This window comes from Chlorocebus sabaeus, chromosome 1, assembly GCF_047675955.1.
Source record: "Chlorocebus sabaeus isolate Y175 chromosome 1, mChlSab1.0.hap1, whole genome shotgun sequence".
NCBI lineage: Eukaryota > Metazoa > Chordata > Mammalia > Primates > Cercopithecidae > Chlorocebus > Chlorocebus sabaeus.
The window spans coordinates 104339461-104351497 of NC_132904.1; positions in this window are offsets into that span (position 1 = coordinate 104339461).

The window sequence follows — 12037 nt, forward strand, 5'->3', positions numbered from 1 at the left end:
CTAAAGTACACAAGGTACCAAACAAATGAAAATGTCAGAATTACCTGTCATTAAGCAGAGTGAATCAATAATACTATCTGCTTAGATGGCAACTTTGTTTAGAGAATTCACATTATTACCATTATCTTATTATAGGACCCATTACAAATCAATCAACTATATATTGGTTGAATGCAAATTATGTGCAGACCACATTTCTAGATGTGATCTCTGATATTCAGTATGTGAAAGACATTTTCACTCTTCCATCCACCTTTCCTTCCTTCCTCCTTTCCCTCCAAAAACATTTTAGAACACCTACTATGTTCAGGGCCCCATGCTAGATGGCAGGAAGAATGTAGGAGTAATTAAGACTTGGTTCTTGTATTCATATTGTTTACAATTTAATAGAGAGGAAAGTACGTTCTTTGCACAACCCTAACTGCCCTTTTATTTTTTTGAGACAGAGTCTTGCTCTGTCACCTAGGCTGAAGTGCAGTAGCGTGATCTAGGCTCACTGCAGCCTCGGCTTCCCTGGTTCAAGCTATTCTCCTGCCTCAGCCTCCAGAGTAGCTGGGATTACAGGCACCTGCCACCACGCCCAGCTGATTTTTGTACTTTTCCTAGAGACGGGGTTTCACCATGTTGGCCAGGTTGGTCTTGAACTCCTGACCTAGTGATCTGCCCACCTCGGCCTCCCAAAGTGCTGGGATTACAGGCGTGAGCCATCGCGCCCGGCTTGTTTGTTTGTTTGTTTAGACAAGGTCTCACTGTCTTACCCAGGCTGGATTGCAGTGGTGTGATCACAGCTCACTGCAGCCTCAACTTCCCCAAGCTCAAGTGATTCTCCCACTTCAGCCTCCCAAGTAACTTGGACCACAGGTGTGCACCACCATGCTCAGCTAATTTCTTATATTTTTTGTAGAGATGGAGTTTCTCCATGTTGCCCAGGCTGGTCTTGAACTCCTGGGTTCAAGTGGTCCTCCCGCCTTGGCCTCTGAAAGTGCTGGGATTAAAAGAGCTTGAGCTAGGCCGGGTGTGGTGGCTCACACCTGTAATCCCAGCACTTTGGGAGGCCAAGGCGGGTGGATCACCTAAGGTCAGGAGTTCAAGACCAACCTGACCAACATGGTGAAACCCTGTTGCTACTAAAAATACAAAAATTAGCGGGGTGTGATGGTGGGTGCCTGTAATCCCAGCTACTCAGGAGGCTGAGGCAGGAGAATTGCTTGAACCCAGGAGGCAGAGGTTGCAGTGAGCTGAGATCATACTGCTGTACTCCAGCCTGGGTGACAGAGCAAGACTGACTCTGTCTCAAAAAAAAAAAAAGAAAGAGAAAGAAAAAAAGCTTGAGCCTGGGAGGCAGAGGTTGCAGTGAGCCAAGATTACACTACTGTACTCCAGCCTGGGTAACACAGTAAGACTCCGTTCCCCAAAATCCCCAAAAACGCGTGCGCCACTGTGCCCAGCCTAACCTTATTATTTAATTGAGGAGTAAAGGCTCTGAGAAATGAACTTTTTCCTGATAATTCCTTGGTCCCGGCCAGCTCCCACTTCACCTCTTCTTCTCTGCTTATGGTTCTGAAAGATTTCTCTTCACTTCACCTCTTCTTCTCTGCTTATGGTTCTGAAAGATTTCTCTTCACTTCACCTCTTCTTCTCTGCTTACGGTTCTGAAAGATTTCTCTTCACTTCACCTCTTTTCCAGGTACCGTTGCCTGAATCACTTTTCCTGAGGTCATCTAACTTCTAAAATAAGTACTGGAGGGAAAATGAAAAGGAAACAAATATAGGTTGTACAAAGAATTAAAACACAAAAGAGAAAAACAAAAAATCATCTTGAGAACTTTTAAACTGTGTCATTAACCATAGCAGTCTCTTATTGTCTAATGCAGTGGTTTAAAATACCAACCATAGGCTAATGACTCTCTGACTTTTAACTCCAGCACAGGCTTCCCCTGAGCTTCGGGTTTGTATATATAATTGCTGACTTGCCATATCCACTAGGAAGTCTTAAAGGCATCTCAAATATGGCCCAAACAAAACTCTTTCTGTTCCTCCATTTCTTACTTTCCTCACACCCATTGCAATATAAAGCACTTCAATCTATCTGTTCTCAAACTAAGAAACTAGGGATCTGCCAGGCATGGTGGCTCATGCTTGTAATCCCAGCATTTTGGGAGGCTGAGCTGGGAGGATCACTTGAGGCCAGGAGTTTGAAACAAGCCTGGGCAATAAAGTAAGACTTCATTTCCATGGGAAAAAAATTAATTTTAAAAATAAAAGAATCTAGGGATCATACATGGTTTCTCCTTTTCTCTTATCTCTCTCATTCAATCCAATAGCCAGTCTTATCTTTTTTCTTTTTTTGTTGAGACAGAGTCTTGCTCTGTCGACCAGGCTGGAGTACAGTGGCACGATCTCGGCTCACTGCAACCTCTGCCTCCCGTGTTCAAGCAATTCTCTTGTCTCAGCCTCCCTAGTAGCTGGGACTACAGTCATACGCTGCCACACCTGGCTAATTTTTGTATTTTTAATAGAGACAGGGTTTCACCATATTGGTCAGGCTGATCTCAAACTTCTGACCTCAGGTGATCCACCAGCCTCAGCCTCCCAAAGTGCTGGGATTACAGGCATGAGCCACCATGCCCGGCCCAGTCTTTTATTTTCATTTTCAAAATATATCTGAAATCCATTCCCTTTTCTCTGTCTTCAAGACCATAGGCCAAACCACCGAACTCTGTGGCCTATATGCTGCAACAGACTGGTATATCTTCTTACTTATTCTGTTCTTGCCTCCCTGCAATCCATTACCCAAAATCCCTATGAAATAAGGTCACTCTCCCCTGCTTATAAGCCTACAATGCCTGCCTGCTGTATTTAGCATGAAATTTAGGCTCCTTGCTCTAGCTTGAATGCCCTGCCTAACTCTTCAACCTATGCACTGTGCTTTCTCTTTCCTTTTATTTCTATTGCCTCATTTCCTCTGCCCGGAATAATCTGCCTTCAGATCTAAGCATTGTCTTAGGTCCAATGTTGCTTCCTTAGAGAAGATGTCCTTGACTTAATCCACTGGGTCCCAGTCTCTCCCTATCAAATTGATAGGTTACATTTTCATCGTAGGAATTGTTGGGGACTGAACTATATACCACCTTCCACCCAGAAATTCATATATTGCCGTCACCCAGGGCTGAGGGGATGGACCACCACCCTGATGGGCCAAGGACAAAGCATCAAGCCAAAGAAGATTATTCTGGAGCCTTAAAGTCTTTGTTTGTTGTTTGTTTGTTTGCTTGTTTGTTTGTTTGTTGGAGATGGAGCCTCGCTCTGTCACACAGGCTGGAGTGCAGTGGCATGATCTTGGCTCACTGCAACCTCCGCCTCCCAGGTTCAAGCAATTCTCCTTCCTCAGCCTCCTGAGTAGCTGAGACTACAGGCATAAGCTACCACGTCTGGTTAATGTTTGCATTTTTAGTAGAGATGGGGTTTTGCCATATTGGCCAGGCTGGTCTTGAACTCCTGACCTCAGGTGATCCACCTGCCTCAGCCACCCAAAGTGCTGGGATTATAGGTGTGAGTCATCACTCCCAACTGGGATTTATTTTTTATTTCCGACTTTTGGAATGGGAAAGTCTATGCTATGCCTATTCCACCATTGTATTTTGGAAGCAGATAACTTGTCTGGTTTTATAGATTCACAGCTGGAGAGGAATTTTACCTCAGGACAAATCATAACTCTTATGAGTCTCACTCATACCTGATTTAGATGATGTTTTGTGCTTAGACTTGATGCTGAAATGAGTTAAGATTTCTGGGGCCGTTAGAACAGGGTGAACGTATGAACTTGGAGGAGAGGTAGACGGAGGGCTATAATGAGTTCCACCAAAATTCGTATGTTGAAGTCCTAACCTCCAGTGCCTCAGAATGTGATTGCAGTGATGAGGTCTTTAGAGGTATTAAGTTATAATGAAGACATTAGGGTAGGCCCTAATCCAATATAACTAGTATCCTTATAACAAGAGGAAATTAAAACACAGATAGTTACAGAGGGAAGACCGTGTGAAGACACAGAGAGATAGCCCTCTACAAGCCATGAGAGATGCTTCAAAAGAAACCAGTTCTGGCTTCAAAAGAAACCAGTTCTTGGCGCGGTGGCTCACACCTGTAATCCCAGCACTTCAGAAAGCCGAGGTGGGTGGATCACCTGAGGTCAGGAATTCGAGACCAACCTGACCAAGATGGAGAAACTCCGTCTCTACTAAAAATACAAAATTAGCAGGGCGTGGTGGCACATGCCTGTAGTTCCAGCTACTCGGGAGGCCAAGGCAGGAGAATCGCTTGAACCCGGGAGGCGGAGGTTGCAGTGAGCGGAGATTGCACCATTGAGCTCCAGCCTGGGCCACAAGAACAAAACTCTTGTCTCAACAAAAAAAAAACAGTTCTGCCACCATCTTAATTTCAGACTTCTAACGTCCAAGACTGTGAGAAAATAAGTATGTTTAAGCCACTCAGTCTGTTGTATCTTGTTATGGCAACCCTAATAAACTAATACAGAAATTATCTGAAATTATCTTGTTATTTGATTTCTTATATTGTATTCTCCTGCCCACAGAGCATTTCCTGCCCATCTATGGAGAACAGTCCCATAAGCATCTTGAGAATCATGTTAGCACTCAAAAGAAGCTAAACGATAAAGTGACCTCACAAAAATATTTCTTTTTATCTTTTCATACACATCTTGCATGAATTTTAATGTATTAATCTCAGTGCCTCTCTCACTGCCTTTTCCTTTCTTCACTCTTCTGCACCCACTTACAACTATCCCTTTAGCCAGACCAAGTTACTTACAGCTCACGAACTACAAGATGCCATTTTGCACAGCTATACCTTTCCCTTAGATTAAGGCAAAGTCTTATCCTTCAACACTAAGGAAAGGGATTCCTTCCTCTGGGAACTCTTTTTAATCCTCTTTATAATTTATGTATTTATTTATTTATTTATTTTTGAGTTAGGGTCTCCCCTAGGCTGGAGTGCAGTAGCGTGAACATGGCTCACTGCAGCCTTAAACTCCCAGGCTCAGGTGATCCTCCTGCCTCAGCCTCCCAAGCAGCTAGGACCAAAGGCGTGAGCCGCCTCACCTGGCTGTTTTTTGTACCTTTTGTACAGATTGGGTTGCCCAGGCTGGTCTCAAACTCATGGGGTCAAGCTATCGGCCGTCTCGGCCTCCCAAAGTGCTGAGATTTCAGGTTTGAGCCACCGACCCCTGCCCTACTTCAGTAATTTTCGTTCCAATTTATATTATTTCCTTCCTTCTACATTATTTGGGTTTATGTTGCTTTTTCCCTAACTCCTTAAATTGTATTCTAAACTCATTAATTTAGTTCTAGCTTGCTTCTTCTCCCCACAAAGCTCAGATTTGTGGAAGCTAAATCAATTCCATATGCTAATCCATGTTGATTTATGATTAACTCCAGTTCTGAGAATGCCTGTTAAGATTTATAGTTTCACATACTTACTGTATGTCCTGCCTTTTGGCAAATTCCCTATTATTGTATATAAGCCCTGGGTCTTGGGGGTAACTGTGCAAGGATCCACCAACTTGCAGGACTGAGACAGTGAAAGAGATCTAACTTAACAGACTCCATCTTGCGTCTAACCTCCAAGTTGTTCTTGTACATTCCTGGGCGTATGGTGAACTAACTTTGAAAGAAACTTAGTTTGTAGTTTACAGTTTTTTTGTTTCTGTTTTTGTTTTTGTAACGGAATTTCACTCTCATTGCCCAGGCTGGAGCACAATGGCACGACCTCAGCTCACTGCAAACTCTGCCTCCCGTCTCCTGCCTCAGCCTCCTAAGTAGCTGGGATTGCAGGCACCCACTCGGATGCTTGGCTAATTTTTTTTTTTTTTTTTTTTTTTGTTTTTGTTTTTTAGTTTTAAGGCGTTGACAGTTTAATAGGCAAGAAGGAAGGGAGAAGACAGAAGGAAGAAGCTCCCCTGTACAGAGACAGAGGGAGGGGGGCTCCAAAGCCAAAAGAGGGAACCCCTGCCTGGTTAATTTTTTGTTTTGTTTTGTTTTGTTTTTTGAGATGGAGTCGCGCACTGTCGCCCGGGCTGGAGTGCAATGGTGTGATCTCCACTCACTGCAACCTCTGCTCCCGGGATCACGCGCTTCTCCTGCCTCAGGCTCCCAAGTAGCTGGGATTACAGGCCACCACACCTGGCTAATTTTTTGTATTTTTAGTAGAGACAGGGTTTCGCTATGTTGGCCAGATTGGTCTCGAACTCCTGATCTCTTGATCCGCCCACGTCAGCCTCCCAAAGTGCTGGGATTACAGGCGTGAGCCACTGCACGAGGGCAGTTTTTTGTATTTTTAGTAGAGTCAGAGTTTCACCATGTTGGCCTGGCGGTCTTGAACACCTGACCTCAGGTGATCCACCCACTTTGGCCTCCCAAAGTGCTGGGATTACAGGCGTGAGCAACCCACACCTGGGCCTATAGTTTATAGTTTAAAACAAAGACAATAACACCCCTTTCTCATAGCAGACTTCCTTCTTGCCTGGGGACCAGATTGCCTTCATAGTAATAACATTAGCCACAAGATTAGAAAGTATGGTTTAGGAGTCATGTCGCTGGAGGCTACAAGACTCTGATCCTCCCTCAGCTACTCCTAAGATCAGTGCTTGAGATATTTTGCAGACCCTGCACTTGATGGATCAGCTGGCACCACCCAGATTGATCAATGGGCTTTTCTGATCTTGTGGTCCCCCCCCAGGAATGGACTCAATGCAAGAAGACAGCTTTGACTCCCTATTATTTCATCCCTCACTAATCAGCACTCCTGGCCCACTGCTTTCCCCAACCCACAAAGTTTTCCTTAAAAACCCTGCTCCGCTGGCCGCGGTGGCTCACGCCTGTAATCCCAACACTTTGGGAGGACGAAGCAGGTGGATCACAAGGTCAGGAGATCGAGACCATCCTGGCTAACACGGTGAAACCCTGTTTCTACTAAAAATACAAAAAACTAGCCGGGCATGGTGGCGGGCGCCTGTAGTCCCAGCTACTTGGGAGGCTGAGGCAGGAGAATGGCGTGAACCCGGGAGGTGGAGCTTGCAGTGAGCTGAGATTGTGCCGCTGCACTCCAGCCTGGGCGACAGAGCGAGACTCCATCTCCAAACTCTGCTCCATGAGTGCTTGGGGAGACTGATTTGAGTAATAATAAAACTCCAGTGTCCCGCACAGCCAGCTCTGCGTGACTCTTTCTCTACTGCAATTCCCTTGTCTCGATGAATCAGCTCTGTCTAGGCAGCCGGCAAGGTGAACCCCTTGGGCTGTTACAGATAGGCAACTTTATTTTCTGATGTCTTTTGCACAACGGAATTTATTTTTTCATTTTTCTTTATACTTCAGGTATAGATCTCTGGAGCTTCAGTTTTATTCAGAATGTTACAGAAAAGGGGTCCCGATCCAGACCCCAAGAGAGGGTTCTTGGATCTCACACAATACAGAACTCAGGGCGAGCTGTCTGTAAAGTGAAAGCAAGTTTATTAAGAAAGTAAAGGAGTAAAAGAATGGTTACTCCACAGACAGAGCAGCCCTGAGGGCTGCTGGTTGCCCTTTTTTATGGCTATTTCCTGATGATATTATGCTAAACAAGGGGTAGATTATTCATGCCTCCCCTTTTTAGACCATATGGGGTAACTTCCTGATGTTGTCATGGCATTCGTATACTGTCACGGCACTGGTGGGAGTGTAGCAGTGAAGGTGACCAGAGCTCACTCTCGTGCCCATCTTGGTTTTGGTGGGTTTTAGCCGCTTCTTTTCTTTTCTTTAGCCAGGCATGGTGGTGGGCGCCTGTAGTCCCAGCTACTCGGGAGGCTGAGGCAGAATGGCATGAACCCGGGAGGTGGAGCTTGCAGTGAGCTGAGATTGCGCCACTGCACTCCAGCCTGGGTGACACAGCGAGACTCCGTCTCAAAAAAAAAAAAAAAAAAAAAGAAGTAGCTCCAAGAGGTCTTCAAAGCAGAAGACTCACATTCTTCAAGATTTAGCAGAAACCTGCATGGCAAATACTGTCTTTAGCGTATTACCTCTCAAGGTCTCTGAGCTTTCTTTTGTTTGGAGGACTCTGCAGTTATTGTTACAGTAAGTAATTAGTCAGATATGAGCAGGGCAGGAGAGGGCATCTTCCCCTACCAGGAATGTTAGGCAACCATCGATGGTCAGGTGGTTGTTAACTTTCTCTCTTGGTTGCAGCCAGCACCAGGGAAAGGCAGTCTCCCAATATGTAGAAAAACCTGAAGCTGGTGATCAGCAGTTTCCTGATAAGATCTTAGGAGTTGGACAAGTAGGCTCACACATGTGCACTAAGAGGCAAAATGGTGGAGTTTAACTGGTATATGACCTTATAGGAACACTTGACTGGTAGGGGAAGAATGCCTCAAATGAGCATGCATACAACTCCAGTAAACACACTGCACATGCTCACCTCCCAAGTGCTAGTGGGCCACTGCACATGTGGATGGCCCACCCCAAGGGAAGAATCAGGGGAGAAGTAATGCAAGACCCTGGAAGCATGCCAATGCATAAACCCCCAAGTCAAAAGGTCAGATTGTGCACTTCACTCTCTCTGGTCCCTCACTGGGCCCTCTTCCAAGTGTACTTTACTTCCTTTCATTGCTGCCCTAAACCTTTTTAATAAACTTTAATTCCTGCTCTAAAATTTGCCTGGATCTCTCACTCTGCTGTATGCCCATCGGGTGACTTATTCTTAGTATGAAAGAATTGAGGTTGCTGCAGACCCTTGCGGATTTGCTGCCAGTAACATACTTTGGTGCTCTGTAACTTGGATATGTTCTGCTGATAACATTATTACTTTCATATCAGCTCAGTAATGCATTTTAAATTATTTTATGTGCCTTATATTTTGTTTAGTTTGAAGGGTCATTCAGGGTGTCTAATTGATATTACTGCCTGAAATGGAATTTTGCATTTACTTAATCTATAATATAAAGGTGTTGAACCATTAAAACAATTTTTAAAATCCAGCAACAGATTTATTTATTTAAAAATATTAGGCCAGGCACAGTGGCTCACGCCTGTAATCCCAGCACTTTGGGAGTCTGAGGTGGGCGACTCATGAGGTCAGAGTTCGAGACCAGCCTGGCCAACCTGGTGAAACCCCGGCTCTATTAAAAATACAAATATTAGCTGGGTGATATTTGTATTTTTACAAATATCTGAGATATACTCCGTCTCAGAAAAAAAAAAAAATTACAATACATGTATCTGCCAGATGACTCATATCTTTTGTTTGTTTGCTTGTTTGAGACAGAGTCTCGCTCTGTTGCCCAGGCTGGAGTGCAGTGGCATGATCTCAGTTCACTGCAACCTCTACCTCCCAGATTCCATCCATTCTTCTGCCTCAGCCTCCCAAATAGCTGGAATTACAGGCATGCACCACCATGCCCAGTTAATTTTTGTATTATTAATAGAGAGAGGGTTTCACCATGCTGGCCAAGCTGGTCTCGAATTCCTGACCTCAAGTGATCTGCCTGCCTCGGCCTCCCAAAGTGCTGAGATTACTGTGTGAGCCACCGCGCCGTCAAAAGACTCATGTCTATATACATTTTAAAGAACTCGTATATATCCAAAAGAAAAAGATAACCTAAGCAAAATGTAGATAAAAATTTTTATTTGGCCGGGCGCGGTGGACTTTGGGAGGCCGAGATGGGTGGATCATGAGGTCAGGAGATCGAGACCATCCTGGCTAACCTGGTGAAACCCCGTCTCTACTAAAAAATACAAAAAATTAGCCGGGCGAGGTGGCGGGCGCCTGTAGTCCCAGCTACTCAGGAGGCTGAGGCAGGAGAATGGCGTAAACCCAGGAGGCGGAGCTTGCAGTGAGGGGAGATCCGGCCACTGCACTCCAGCGTGGGCGACAGGAAAAAAAAAAAAAAATTGTATTCATTTTTCTTTATGTTAATGTCTTCTTTGTAAAATTTTATTTATTTAGTTATTTATTTATTTATTTATTTATTTATTTATTTATTTATTTATTTTTGGTAGAGACAGGTTCTCTCCAATGTTGCCCAGGCTGGTATCAAACTCCTGGGCTCAAGCGATCTTCTAACTTCAGCCTCCCAAAGTGCTGGCGTTATAGGCATGAGCCACCACAACTGGCCAGCACAATTTTTTGTTGTTGTTTTATTTTGTTTTGTTTGAGTTTTGCTGTTGTTTCCCAGGCTGGAGTGCAATGGCATGATCTCAGCTCACCACAACTTCTGCCTCCTGAGTTCAAGCGATTCTCCTGTCTCAGCCTCCCCAGTAGCTGGAATTACAGCCATGTGCCACCACACACGGCTAATTTTGTATTTTTAGTAGAGACAGGGTTTCTCCATGTTGGTCAGGCTGGTCTCGAACTCCCAACCTCAGGTGATCCGCCTGCCTTGGCCTCCCAAAGTGCTAGATTATAGGCATGAGCCACCATGCCCAGCCAGCAAAATATTTTTACAGGCCCTTCACAAAATAAGACATCTGTGATATTGGGATATAATGAGATACATACTTGGTCTTCATCCCAGTTCCTGGCACAGAACTCCTAAAACCCTTGGAATCTCTGACACAAGAGGAGTGTCTTTTGTTATTCATAGTAAGCTCCTTTCAACTAAACCTAAAATAACGTTAATAAGGTGATTCTTGGTGGTTTCCTAGATAGCTATAGGATGTAGGATGGTAGGCAGAGGAATCAACCATGTGATTAGAGTTGGAACTTTGGCCCCCATTCACCTCTGGGAAGGAGGGAAGAGGTGGAGATTGACTTCAATCACCAGTGGCCAATGATGTAATCAATTATGCCACCATAATGAAATTTCCATAAAAAACAGCAACAATGGTGTTTGGAGAGTTTCTGGGTTGGTGAACTTGTTGAGGCGCTGGGAAGGTGGGGCACCCAGAGAATGCATGGAAAAGGTATGCCTTTTCTTCATACCTTACCCTATGCATTTCTTTTATTTGGCTGCTTCTGAGTTATGTTCTTTACACTAGATCAGTAAATATAAGGAAACGGTCTTCCTGAGTTCTGTGAGCTGTTCTAGCAAATTATAGAACCTGAGGAGGGGATCATGAGAACTCCCAATTTATAGCTGGTCATTCACGAGAAGGGAGGCCCTCAGCTTGCAATTGACATCTGAAGTGATGGCAGATGAAGTGGGACTGAACCCTTAATTTGTTACATCTGATGCCGACTCAAAGTACACAATATCAGATAGAACCGTAGGAAATCCAATTGGTATCTGAAGAGCTGGAGAACTGGTTGACGTCAGGGGAAAAAAACCCCACACATTTGGTGCCAGAAGTGTTCTTTGGGTAGAAACAGATCACAGTAGTTGGTATCAGAAGTATTATGAAGAAAACACAGTTCCAAATTAATAATATCCAAATGATCGATAAACATAAGATATTCACTATCACTAGTCATCAAATAAATGCAATGACATTCCACTACATGCCCAAAGGAACCGCTAACTTTTTCAATGATAACACCAAAATTGATAAGGATATGTAACTAGTGGAATTCTAATATGCTGCTGGCAGGAATAGAAGGAAGTATAACCACTTTAGAAAACTGTTTGGCGGTATAGCTGCTAGAGCTGAACAGATGCATATGCCATGACCCTGCAAACCCACTCCTAGGTGTATGTGCAAGAGGCAATGAATACATATTTGCATTAATGTTACAAGAACACAAGAATGTTTGTAACTTTTGTTGTTGTTGTTGTTGTTGGAGACAGGCTCTCACTCTGTCACCCAGGCTGGAGTGCAGTGGCACAATCTCGGCTCACTGTAACCTCCACCTCCCAGGTTAAAGTGATCCTCCACCTCAGTCTCCGGAGTAGCTGGGACCACAGGCGTGTGCCACTACGCCCGGCTAATTTTTGTATTTTTTGTAGAGACAGAATTTTGCCAGGTTGCCCAGGCTAGTCTCAAACTCCTGGGCTTAAGCAATCCACTTGCTCGGTCTCCCAAAGTGCTGGGTTACAGGTGTGAGCCACTGCACC